This window comes from Paramisgurnus dabryanus, chromosome 1 (genome assembly GCF_030506205.2).
Source record: "Paramisgurnus dabryanus chromosome 1, PD_genome_1.1, whole genome shotgun sequence".
In the NCBI taxonomy this organism is placed as follows: domain Eukaryota; kingdom Metazoa; phylum Chordata; class Actinopteri; order Cypriniformes; family Cobitidae; genus Paramisgurnus; species Paramisgurnus dabryanus.
Window position 1 is genome coordinate 26,163,104 of NC_133337.1, and position 12,563 is coordinate 26,175,666.

Here is a 12,563-nt window from a genome sequence, read left to right on the forward strand (position 1 = left end):
TGAAATACAACAAGAGAAATGAAATGCCTAACTTTACTCACAAAAAAAATGTAACGTCATGTTCCAAAACACAACATACACGCTTGAAGAAGCTGGGTTAAAATTAAGACATACTGTAATACTAAATGTTATACTTATTTTATAGTTCACTAAAAATAAAAAAGCAAAAATCTTTCATCACTTAACTTAGCCTCATGTTCTCTCATTCATCTTCAAACAAAATGAAATTTAATGAAATCCAAGAAACGTATATTTCCCCTCGATGTCAGATCCACTTGATACTTAAAAACTGCTCACATTTCAAAAAGTTAATCGCAACAACAATAAAAAACATCGCCGAAGTAATCAATGTGAATCGCGTTGTTTCAGCCAAGTTCTTTGATGATCACTATATATAATTTAACAGTTTTAGTTTCAACTTTTAATCCACATTTACCAACGATCACGCACGTTGTGTATCGAACAACTGAATCAGGAAGCCAATGTGACGTACTGAATCCCAAGAACCAATGAGGTTTAGTCACGTCCGTCACGTGTGTTGTTTGAATATAAACACTAACAAATTTATGTGGATTAACTTTGTAAAATCAATATATAATGCAAGTTCAATGATATGATGTTGAAATTGCAATGTTAGCCTATTAAAATTAATGTACATGTTTAAAAGAAATATATGTTTTTTTCTAAATACACTAAAACTTCTGTAAAAGTATGCTTGTGTTTAACATACTTTGTTTTTTAAATGTGTAATTAAACATATATTTTTCCCAGCGTACCTCTAGTGCTCTTTTTAGAAATACGTTAAATGTATGCTTGAGTTTAGCATACTTTTTTAAAGCGTAATTATAGATATAATTATTACCAGCGTAGTACTATAGTGCACTTTTTAGAAATACATTAAAAGTATGCTTGAGTTTAGCATACTTTTTTAAAGTGTAATTAAAGATATAATTATTACCAGCATACCCCTAGTGCACTTTTTAGAAATACATTAAAAGTATGCTTGAGTTTAGCATACTTATAAAAAGTGTAATTAAAGATATATTTATTACCATTGTACCTCTAGTGCACTTTTTAGAAATACATTGAAAGTATGCTTGAGTTTAGCAAACTTATAAAAAGTGTAATTAAAGATATATTTATTACCAGCGTACCTCTAGTGCACTTTTTAGACATACATTAAAAGTATGCTTGAGTTTAGCATACTTTTTAAAAGTATAATTAAAGATATAATTATTACCAACGTACCTATAGTGCACTTTTTAGAAATACATTAAAAGTATGCTTGAGTTTAGCATACTTATAAAAAGTGTAATTAAAGATATAATTATTATCAGCGTACCTATAGTGCACTTTTTAGAAATACATTGAAAGTATGCTTGAGTTTAGCATACTTTTAAAAAGTATAATTAAAGATATAATTATTACCAGCGTACCTATAGTGCACTTTTTAGAAATACTTTTAAAGTATGCTTGAGTTTAGCATACTTATAAAAAGTGTAATTAAAGATATATTTATTACCAGCGTAGCTCTAGTGCACTTTTTAGAAATACATTAAAAGTATGCTTGAGTTTAGCATACTTTTTAAAAGTATAATCAAAGATATAATTATTACCAGCGTACCTATAGTGCACTTTTTAGAAATACATTAAAAGTATGCTTGAGTTTAGCATACTTTTTAAAAGTATAATTAAAGATATAATTATTACCAGCGTACCTATAGTGCACTTTTTAGAAATACATTAAAAGTATGCTTGAGTTTAGCATACTTATAAAAAGTGTAATTAAAGATATATTTATTACCAGCGTAGCTCTAGTGCACTTTTTAGAAATACATTAAAAGTATGCTTGAGTTTAGCATACTTTTTAAAAGTATAATCAAAGATATAATTATTACCAGCGTACCTATAGTGCACTTTTTAGAAATACATTAAAAGTATGCTTGAGTTTAGCATACTTTTAAAAAGTATAATTAAAGATATAATTATTACCAGCGTACCTATAGTGCACTTTTTAGAAATACATTGAAAGTATGCTTGAGTTTAGCATACTTATAAAAAGTGTAATTAAAGATATATTCATTACCATTGTACCTCTAGTGCACTTTTTAGAAATACATTGAAAGTATGCTTGAGTTTAGCATACTTTTAAAAAGTATAATTAAAGATATAATTATTACCAGCGTACCTATAGTGCACTTTTTAGAAATACATTAAAAGTATGCTTGAGTTTAGCATACTTTAAAAAGTGTAATTAAACATATATTTATTACCACCTTACCTTTAGTGCACTTTTTAGAAATAAATTAAAAGTATGCTTGACTTTAGCATACTTTTAAAAGTGTAATTAAGCATATATTTATTACCAACGTACTTCTAGTACACTTTTTTGAAACACATTTAAAAGCTATTTAACATATTTTTAATACACTTTAAATAAGCACATTGGGAATACAAATGTACTAAAATCATATTACTTCAATTTTAAGTGTATATTTAATACATTAAATACTACTTTTTTTTCACCTGGGAACAATCAACTGGATGTCATATTCTTTGTAATATTGAAATATTTTGTTGCCAGGACTAATGCAGTAATGTCTGAGGCAAGACGGGAAAAATATTAAATAATGGCGCCTCAAAAATGGGCAAAAAAAAACTCCTCAATGTCACAAACCCGACTCAACAGTGTGGCTGTTTGTCAGATAGAGAAGGTATAACTAAGACAAGAAGAAACTGTGTCAAGAATTTGTTCAGCGCATGCATGTTTTTTGGTCATTTTGCAGCAATAGTTTATTTTGTTTAAGTTATTTTTTGGATGATGTACATTGTTTCTTTCTGTACCTAAACTGCAAATAAACCTTTAACATTTCTTTGTTCGCTTGATTTTTCAGAACATTTTAACCAAATACTTTCAAAAAGTGGTGGGGACAGTGTAAATGACACCTATGATGCCTAATAATTTTTACACTTTGTAATACCCTCAATATATGTTCATAATTGATAAACAGAGATCAATAGATTCAATAAATGTTATTTTATTAAACATTTCCTTATTTTGACTTCATAAAGACCTTTGGACATCAAAATTGCATGTCATGTCATTGGGCCTATTGCATTGTGCAGTTGCATGCCTTTGAGTCTGACAGTCCATTAATTTATTCTCTTTACAAGATACAACACCCATCTGAAGAGTGTGCATTCATTTCTTGTATGGCTAGCATTTGTTCTGTGTGTTGCTTCATCATCATGGCCAATGACTCTTCATGTCTCTTGTTGGAGTTCTCTAACATCTCTGTAAACTCTCTAGCTCGATTACTCTCAGCTTCAGAGCTCTGTCTCTTAAACTCTTCCATCTCTCGGCTCATCATGTCTGCCTTGTCCTTAAAGCCCTTCTCCAGCAGAGCCGCCTGCTCTCTCAGTTTACTTTCCATGGCACGCTCAGCTTCCAATCTCTGAAGCTTCATCTCTTCATCCATCTTCTGCTTCATATGTATCATCCTCTCATCATTACTTCGTCTCTCCGCTTCAATCTTCTCTTCTAGTTGTCGTTGCTTCTCCTCTTTAGCTTTGATTTCCTGATTCAAGAGGACTGCTTTCTTTTGTTCCTCTGATCATTTATTGACAAAAAGGAAACATGCTTTAAAAATACTTCAGAGAAAAACTCAAACCATGAGATTAATTGTCCTTTAAAGGGATAGTTCACCCAGATTTGCTGTTTAATTACTCACCCTTAGGCCATATGATATGTTGGTGCAATTGTTTCTTCAGTAGAACAATACAGAAGATATTTTACAGAAAGATATTTTGCAGAAACCCCAGTGCTTTGTGAATCATAAAACGCAATTCAACAGGTTACACAACTTAAATATCTTAAAATACATCAGTGCCCTTTGTTGTGTCTCAAAATGCATACAAGTAATGTTTTTAGTGAGGCATGTTTTTTAAAACTAGTTATATTTTCTAATTAAACTAAGGCCTTCTCCCTGTATCAGCGTGGGTTTACTCCGGGTATCCTCCCACAGGGCAAAAACATGCAAGTTAGGTGAATTGGAGATGCCAAATTGCCCCTCCCCCAACCTGTGTATGGATTAACCATGAATATAGCCATAGATGCTGGAATGGCGTAAAGAATAAATAAAGAAATAAACATTTTGGCCACATATTGATGCCTTGTGAAGCCAATTGATCGTTTTTTTTGCAAGAAATTTAACTTGATTTATAACACTATTAGGGGTGGTTTCCCAGACAGGGATTAGCTTAAGCCAGGACTAGGCCTTCCTTAGTTTAAATAGGAAATATAACTAGTTTTAGCAAACATGCCTTACTAAAACATTACTTGTGTGCATTTTGAAGCAAAACAAAGGGGACTGATATATTTTAAGATATGTCAGTGCAAGTTGTTCTCAGTTTTGACCAAGGGCGTGTCTAGAGGGGTGGCACGGGGTGGTACCGGCCCCCTCTGGAATATGATTGCCCCTCTGGTTCCCCCCTCCAATGTCATTGGGCTAGCTAGATTTATTGTCAACCTGAAAATGCCCACTGCACCATTGGACCAGAGTGCTGTCAATCACTGTTTGATTTGAGACTTAAGCAAACGCGAAGAAAAGGCGAGTTGCGCATTTTTAAAACAGGAGGAGAGAGACACCACGACACGTCAGTGTTTACGGTACACACTGTGTGTGACTGACCATGCTATATATTAAGTTATATATTTAGAAATATTGCATCTGACGTTAGTAGTCTGATACTTTCATGTGTGTGACTGACCAAGCTATTGCATGTTGCTAGATTATCTAACGTAATTTCAGCAGACTACTGAATAGAATTGACTTTGTCAGTGTTATTCAGCAGCAATGCAGACACCATACATATAAAGTAGAAAAATATTACTTTATCTGTTGTTTTAAAGACTAAAGAAAGGCCAGTAAGGCACAATAATATTTTCCCAAACGGTCTTGATATGTCAGAACGTTAACTAATACCAGCTACATGCAACTCTGTGTTATTTAGATAGCCTACTTAAAGGAATAGTTCATTTAATTTAAATAGTCATTGAGTGCGTTTACATGCACAGAATAAGCGGATAACTATTAAAAATCTGCTTATTATAGAAAAATGTTTTCATGGGTTTACATGCAAATCAATAAGCCGGCTATGCAGTCAACTGTGTTTACATGGGACTTGAATAATTATCAGTTCCCTTTCAATACGGTTCACTTCGCATTGCGTCAGTTTGCTGACGCTATGGGGGAAACTCCTGTTTACTCCGTGATTGAAGCCTATTGGTTAACGTCTGTAGAAAATACAGACCAATGACGTTTGAGCCCGCGCGGGGGCGTGGCACACGTCCCTATATAAGCCGGTAAAATACGTCAAGAGCTCATTACTTTTCTCCTTCAGCGCGAACCTTCTCGCTGCTCCGAAGAAGAAGCCCTTACTCGCCGTCGATCCAAGCACTGCAGCGGACTACAACACACCAGCGTGTTCCCCTGCCGCTTTCCGGTGAGACTAAAAAGAGTTATCTAAAAGAGCAGAAGCGCGTTGAGATAATGTCGCTTCGGCATTGCGGCTCCTGCCGAGCCCCTTTGCCTGTGGAGGATTTCCACAAGGAGTGCGTCATCTGTCTGGGTCCTGCCCACGCCGAGGCCGTACTCGCTGAGGCGGGCTGCGCCCACTGCGAGCTCCTTCCTATCGCGGTGCTGCGCTCCCGCCTCGAGATCTTTAAACGGAAGGCTTCCCGTGCTCTCCCGCCTAAACAGCAGCGGAGCCGTGAAGCTGGAAGACGCCCTGAGACCGAGTCCACGCCGGCTCATCCCCCGCGTGCTCTGTCTCCCCGCCGTCACCCTGTCACCTTCGCCCATGAGGACCTACGCCCCCTGCCGAGTGCTAGCGGCATGGTTTCCTTTGGGTCCGGTGACAACTTGGAAGTGATGTCATCCTCTGAGGAGTTAGAGGATTGGGCGGCTTCGGATGACGACGCCCACGGAGCCGCCGCTGATGAACCTACCGAGTCGCGTCCTCACGACTCTGAGCTCATCCGCATCTTGACGCAAGCTACGGCGGAGCTCAACATTAAGTGGTCGCCGCCGTCAGAGCCTCAACTCAGCCGGTTGGACGAATGGTTTCTGCAGCCCGGGCGCCGTCAATCGTCCCGCCAACGGCAGGCGCCGTTTTTCCCTGAGGTTCACCAGGAGCTCACCAAATCTTGGCGTGCTCCCCACTCCACCCGAGCTCAGAGCGCCGTCTCCCACGTCCTCTCCGTAGTGGACGGCGCCGACGAACACGGCTACTCCAAGATGCCGCCGCTCGAGGAAACTGTCGCCGCCCATCTCTGCCCGTCTTCAGCCGGCGGATGGAGGGCGAAGTTGAACCACCCATCAAAGCCCTGTCGCCTGACATCGACCCTGGCGTCGAAATCCTACGCCGCCGACGGCCACGCTGCATCCGCTCTCCATACGATGGCGGTGCTGCAGGTATACCAGGCAAAACTCCTCCGTGACATGGACGAGGCAGGTCCGGACCCGTCGACCTTTCAGAACCTGCGCAGCGCGACTGATCTGGCCCTTCGCGCCACTAAAGTCGCCACTCAGGCTGTAGGAAGAGCCATGGCCAGCCTGGTTGTTCTGGAGAGACATCTGTGGCTGAACTTGACGGAGATAAAGGACACGGATCGGGTTGCCCTTCTTGACTCGCCCGTGTCACCGTCGGGGCTCTTCGGCTCCGCTGTGGAGGGGTTCACCCAGCGCTTCACTGAGGCACAGAAATCGTCGCAGGCTATGCGGCATTTTCTACCAAAACGATCTGCCTCAGCGTCTGAGACCGGCCGCCCAAAACCGCCGCCAGCTCAACGCCCTAAGCCAGCACCAGCTCAGCCCCAGCAGAGAGCTGAACCGGAGGTCAAGCGCCAGCGTCCTGCACGACCGGCTGGCCCGCCTCGACGCCGCGGTCCCCGTCCTCGGATTACGCTGGACCCGACGCCGGCGCCGCCTCCCTGAAGAGAGTCTGAGGAGGAAAAGAGGCTCTGGTCCCGCTTCGGCCGGCCCGCCCTCGAAAGTTCTGCGTGTTTCAGTCCCCTCGGGCGCTGGACACACCCTCGCTGTAACAGCGAAACAAAAATTTTTACCTTTTCACAAAAAGAGCAAATTTCCTCCTCTGTACACACAAACACACACACACGGCTTAACGTCCATAAGCATATCGACGCTCGCCGTCAAATTTCACGTTTGGCAATCCACCCCCGGTATGCCGGGCTGGATTCTAAACGTAATCCAACACGGTTATTCACTTCAATTCGCCCGGAGACCACCCCGGTTTCGCGGCGTTCTCTACACCACTGTCCCAGACGATCGTGTACAGATCCTCAGGGAAGAGGTGCGTTCTTTATTACTAAAAGACGCGATAGAGACGGTCCCGGCGGATCAAAGCGAATCAGGCTTTTACAGTCGTTATTTTCTCGTTCCAAAGAAAGACGGCGGCCTCAGACCGATATTGGATCTACGCGTTTTGAATCGCGCTCTTGCCAAACGGCCGTTCAAAATGCTTACAGCCAGACGAATCATGGCGTTAATTCGACCGGGCGATTGGTTCATATCAGTGGATCTGAAAGACGCTTACTTTCACATTCCGATAGCGCCACGTCACAGGCCGTTCCTAAGATTCGCGTTCGACGGGACAGCATACCAGTACAAAGTTCTGCCCTTCGGATTATCTCTGGCACCACGCACATTTACCAAATGTGCGGATGCGGCTCTCGCCCCTCTCAGACAGAGCGGCATCCGCATATTGAATTACCTCGACGATTGGCTTATTCTAGCACAGTCAGAGAGGGAAATTACTGCGCACAAGACCGTTGTACTCCAGCATTTGGAGAATTTGGGGTTCAAAATCAACCTCCAGAAGAGTTTGCTCACCCCCACGCAGCGAATCGCGTTCTTAGGCACGACGCTCGACTCATTAAAGATGCGGGCATGGCTTACACAGGAACGCGCGCTCACGGTCAGACGCGAGGCGGCATCGTTCAAAGCGGGTTCACATCTCCCTCTCAAACGATTCCAAAAAATGCTGGGTCTGATGGCAGCAGCATCCCCACTAATACCGTTGGGAATGCTGTTCATGAGGCCGCTTCAGTTTTGGTTGAAAGCGAAAGTTCCGCCCCGTGCTTGGTTGTCGGGCCGCTTATTAATCAAAATCACGTACAGCTGCGTGAAAGCGCTTTCGATATGGACATCCCCTCACCTTTTCCTCTCGGGCACGGAGCTCGGCTCCGTGAGCAGGAGGAAAGTGGTGACTACGGATGCGTCTGCGACGGGTTGGGGCGCTCACTGCGACGGCGAGCTCGCCTTCGGTGCGTGGAACAACCAGTTGTCTCAGCTACATATCAACCACCTCGAGATGTGGGCGGTTATCTTGGCGCTACGACACTTTCGACCGAAACTCCAACATCAACACGTTCTGGTGCGGTCGGACAGTATGACGGTGGTTTCGTTCATAAACCACCAAGGAGGGCTGAGATCTCGCTCCCTATCCAGGCTGGCGAAACGGCTTTTATTATGGGCTCACGCGAACGTACGTTCGTTAAAGGCGACTCACGTACCGGGTGTAGCCAATACGGGTGCAGACATTCTCTCGCGCAACGGTCCGCCGCCGGGAGAATGGAGACTGCATCCTCAGACGGTCGAGAGAATATGGACCGTCTTCGGCCGGGCGGAGATCGATCTGTTTGCATCAGACGAGAACGCGCATTGCCCGATCTTCTTCTCGAGACATCACGATGCCCTGTCGCAAGCATGGCCGGCGTGTCTTCTGTATGCTTTTCCTCCGGTGGCTCTGTTACCACAGGTCCTTCAGAGGATAAGAGAGACGAAATGCGCGATAATTCTGGTCGCCCCGTTTTGGCACAATCAACCGTGGCTCCCCGACCTATGGCAGCTGAAAACATCAGCACCATGGCCAGTACCGCTGAGGAAAGACCTCCTATCTCAGGCGAGAGGGACGATATGGCATCCACAGCCGGAGCTATGGAATCTACACGTTTGGTCTCTGAACGGCAACCATCACGCCTTTCAGGACGAGTGTTAAATACTCTAACTGAAGCTAGGGCCCCATCTACCAGGCGCCTTTACGCTCAAAAGTGGTCTATTTTTTCTGACTGGTGCACGACGAAAGACTTAAACCCAAACACCTGTGAAGTGGAGCATATTCTCTCCTTTCTGCAGGAAATGCTGGACAGCGGTCGCGCGCCCTCGACGCTTAAAGTGTATGTGGCGGCGATAACGGCGAATCACGCCCTTATCGCCGGTCGCACCGTGGGAAAACATGATCTCATCATTAAATTCCTCAGAGGCACTCGCAGACTAAACCCACCGCGACCTAACACGGTCCCGTCTTGGGATCTGTCCACGGTCCTGAAAGCGCTGCGCGGTCCCCCTTTCGAGCCCCTCGAACAGGCTGACCTGCGCGCTCTCTCGTTTAAAACCGCTCTCCTCCTGGCGTTGGCATCGGTTAAACGAGTGGGCGATTTACACGCATTTTCAATTGACCCGTCGTGTCTGGAATTCGGTCCTAACGATAGCAAAGTGATCCTTAGACCGAGAGCGGGATACATTCCTAAAGTTTTGACCACGCCATTTAGAGTTCAGGTGGTTTCACTTCTCGCCCTTCCGACGGCGGACGGCGAACAAACCCCGAACACGCTCTGCCCCGTCAGAGCGTTAAGAATATACACGGACCGTTCTGCCTCATACCGCAAGTCAGATCAGCTGTTCGTAAGCTTCGCGCAACATTCCTTAGGTATGCCGCTCACTAAACAGAGGCTATCTAAATGGATCGTCGAAGCCATTGCTTTGGCTTACGCCTCCCTGAATGAACATTGTCCAGTTGGTTTAAAAGCTCACTCCACGAGGGGTATGGCTTCATCTTGGGCTTGGTCTACGGGGATTTCTATCGTTGACATTTGTAACGCGGCCGGCTGGTCCTCGCCGTCTACGTTTGTCAGATTTTATAGCCTGGATGTCCCTGCCTTACAAGCACAGGTCTTATCGGCTTAATGATTCACGCGACTGCGTTTCTGTATGCCTTCACGGTGCGTTGTTAGCTCACCGTCATGGCTACCTATTAATAATTCATGCACAGCTCGCGGCGCGCTCAGAGAACCCGCCGTCTTGTGCTCTATTGTATATGCATCATGGTGCGTTTAGAAACTTCACTGTATGCGTATTACTGTCTCATATATGGTGCTTACACTTGCGCTCGCTAGAGCTATGTATATGCTGGGTTAGGGCCACATGCAGTGTCTCTCCGGTAAGGGCACCTCAGTCCGTTGTGTATGCACGGCGGGATGGGATTACGTTCCCCCATAGCGTCAGCAAACTGACGCAATGCGAAGTGAACCGTATTGAAAGGGAACGCTTAGGTTACTCACGTAACCCCGGTTCCCTGAAATAACGGGAACGAAGCATTGCGTCGCTGGCCGTGCTACAAACGTCTACGCAGCGAGTGTTATTCGGCTGCGCGCTTCAGTCGAATAATAATGAGCTCTTGACGTATTTTACCGGCTTATATAGGGACGTGTGCCACGCCCCCGCGCGGGCTCAAACGTCATTGGTCTGTATTTTCTACAGACGTTAACCAATAGGCTTCAATCACGGAGTAAACAGGAGTTTCCCCCATAGCGTCAGCAAACTGACGCAATGCTTCGTTCCCGTTATTTCAGGGAACCGGGGTTACGTGAGTAACCTAAGCGTTTTCTCGCAGGCAGTGACGTCACCACCTATAGTACATAGTAGTTGATCAAAAAGTCAACAACATATCTGTCTTAAGCTGTACTGTTGTATCTCTCCTTGTGTCTGCAGAACCTGTAAATGTAACATGAGCTTTTATTTTCACAGTTTCTCTGCCAACTGCTTTAGTCGAGTGGAGACTTTTATGCGTTACCTTGCGCTTACTTCTGCGTGTGACGTTTATCTTTCATACGCGGAGACATGCGCACATGGACAAAACCGTGAGAAAGCTGGTTAAGGTGTTTACATGCCACGCGAAATCGGCGTAATGAGCAAAAAACTACCTGTGCCGATCGGTTTTTGCTTACGCTGTTTATGGGCTTTCCCCGATTAAAGAAAACCGCTTGACGCGTTTACATGACCCCACGTGTTATCAGTTTATTAAGCATAATCGACGTAAGACTGTGCATCTAAACGCACTCATTTACTCACCCTAAACTTGTTTCAAACCTGTATGAGTTTCTTTCTTTAAGAGTAACACTGAAAAGACATCCCTCCCGGCACAGATAAAAGCTAAATTCTGCGACATGGACACGGATAAAGTGATGAAATTTTCCGTGACTATAACACTAAATTTCCATGAGATCATGTTAGTTTATGGAGAGGTGTTTGGCAAACCAGTCTCTCACTACCGCTTATAGAGCACTTCCTGTACATCCTTCCTGTGTATATCTAAGAAGTGGGCTTTATCCTCCCGCTCTATAGACCATTTCATCGGGGGCATGTGCGGTGACGCGACAAGCGTCTGGTCTGAACATACTTCCGGTTTCTGTTTGTTTAATAGTCTGACTAGTTGCTGAAACTCAACTCTTAAACAAATACCTCGTCGAAAATAACAAATGTTTCTGATTCCTATGTAATCTACGTCTTGTTTATTTTGCTTGTTATATAAATAAACTACTTTTAAAGAACTTTGTTGTTACTTATTCTTCGCAGACTTTAACGAAAGTAACGTGATGACCACCAAAGCTGTGTGATTATGTTGTTACTGCTGAAACCGTCTATAAGTAGCAGTGAGAGGCCGCCACCAAAGAAGAAGATTGCGGTCATATTTGGCAGCAGAAGTACTTGAGTATTTTTACTTGATTACTGTACTTAAGAATTAATTTTGGGTATTTTTACTTTACTTGAGTACAATTTAAAATCAGTACTTTTACTTAATTACATTTTTTAAGAAAAAAAGTACTTTTTACCCCTTACAATTTTATTTACAGTCAAAAAGTACTTATTTTTTAGAGATCACTTTATTCTATTTTCCCTTACTCTTACCAAACCAATTGAATTGTGCTGACGGGCATTTTAATTTAAATTTAAGTTATATATTTTCCTTGGCCGAGATACAGCGTGCCACTCCCTGAAATTCATACGGCTGTAGCTCAGGCACCTTAAGTCCGGGTGTTCGCCCTTCGGGTCCCCTATCCTACCCGAGAGGGCCTTTCCAACAAGCCAACCACCGACTCTCTAACCCTTTCTGCGGCCGATGATCTTCTGAATTTCAAACATCCGTAGCTCGGTCGCCTTAAGTCCGAGGCATTCGCCCTTGGCATCCCTTATCCTACATGAGAGGGCTTTTCCACCGAGCCAACCCTGACTCTCTAACCCTTTCAGGCTGAAATACAGCGGTCATTCCAACGGCCATAGCTTGGATGCTTTGGGAAGCTTATACCCAAGGGGACTTAAGGTAAAATCGAGGAAAGGACCGCCATGCCTCTGCCGGGGAAACAACTAGAGACTCGTGGGTTGGCCCGTTGGAAAGGCCCTCTCGGGTAGAGTAAGGGAAGG

General features: G+C 43.8%; 1 pseudogene; it reads right to left on the minus strand.

Moving 5' to 3' along the window:
• Positions 1 to 3,022: 3,022 nt before the first annotated feature.
• Positions 3,023 to 12,563, minus strand: part of LOC135752629 (guanylate-binding protein 4-like) — a 42,826-nt pseudogene continuing 33,285 nt past the window's right edge.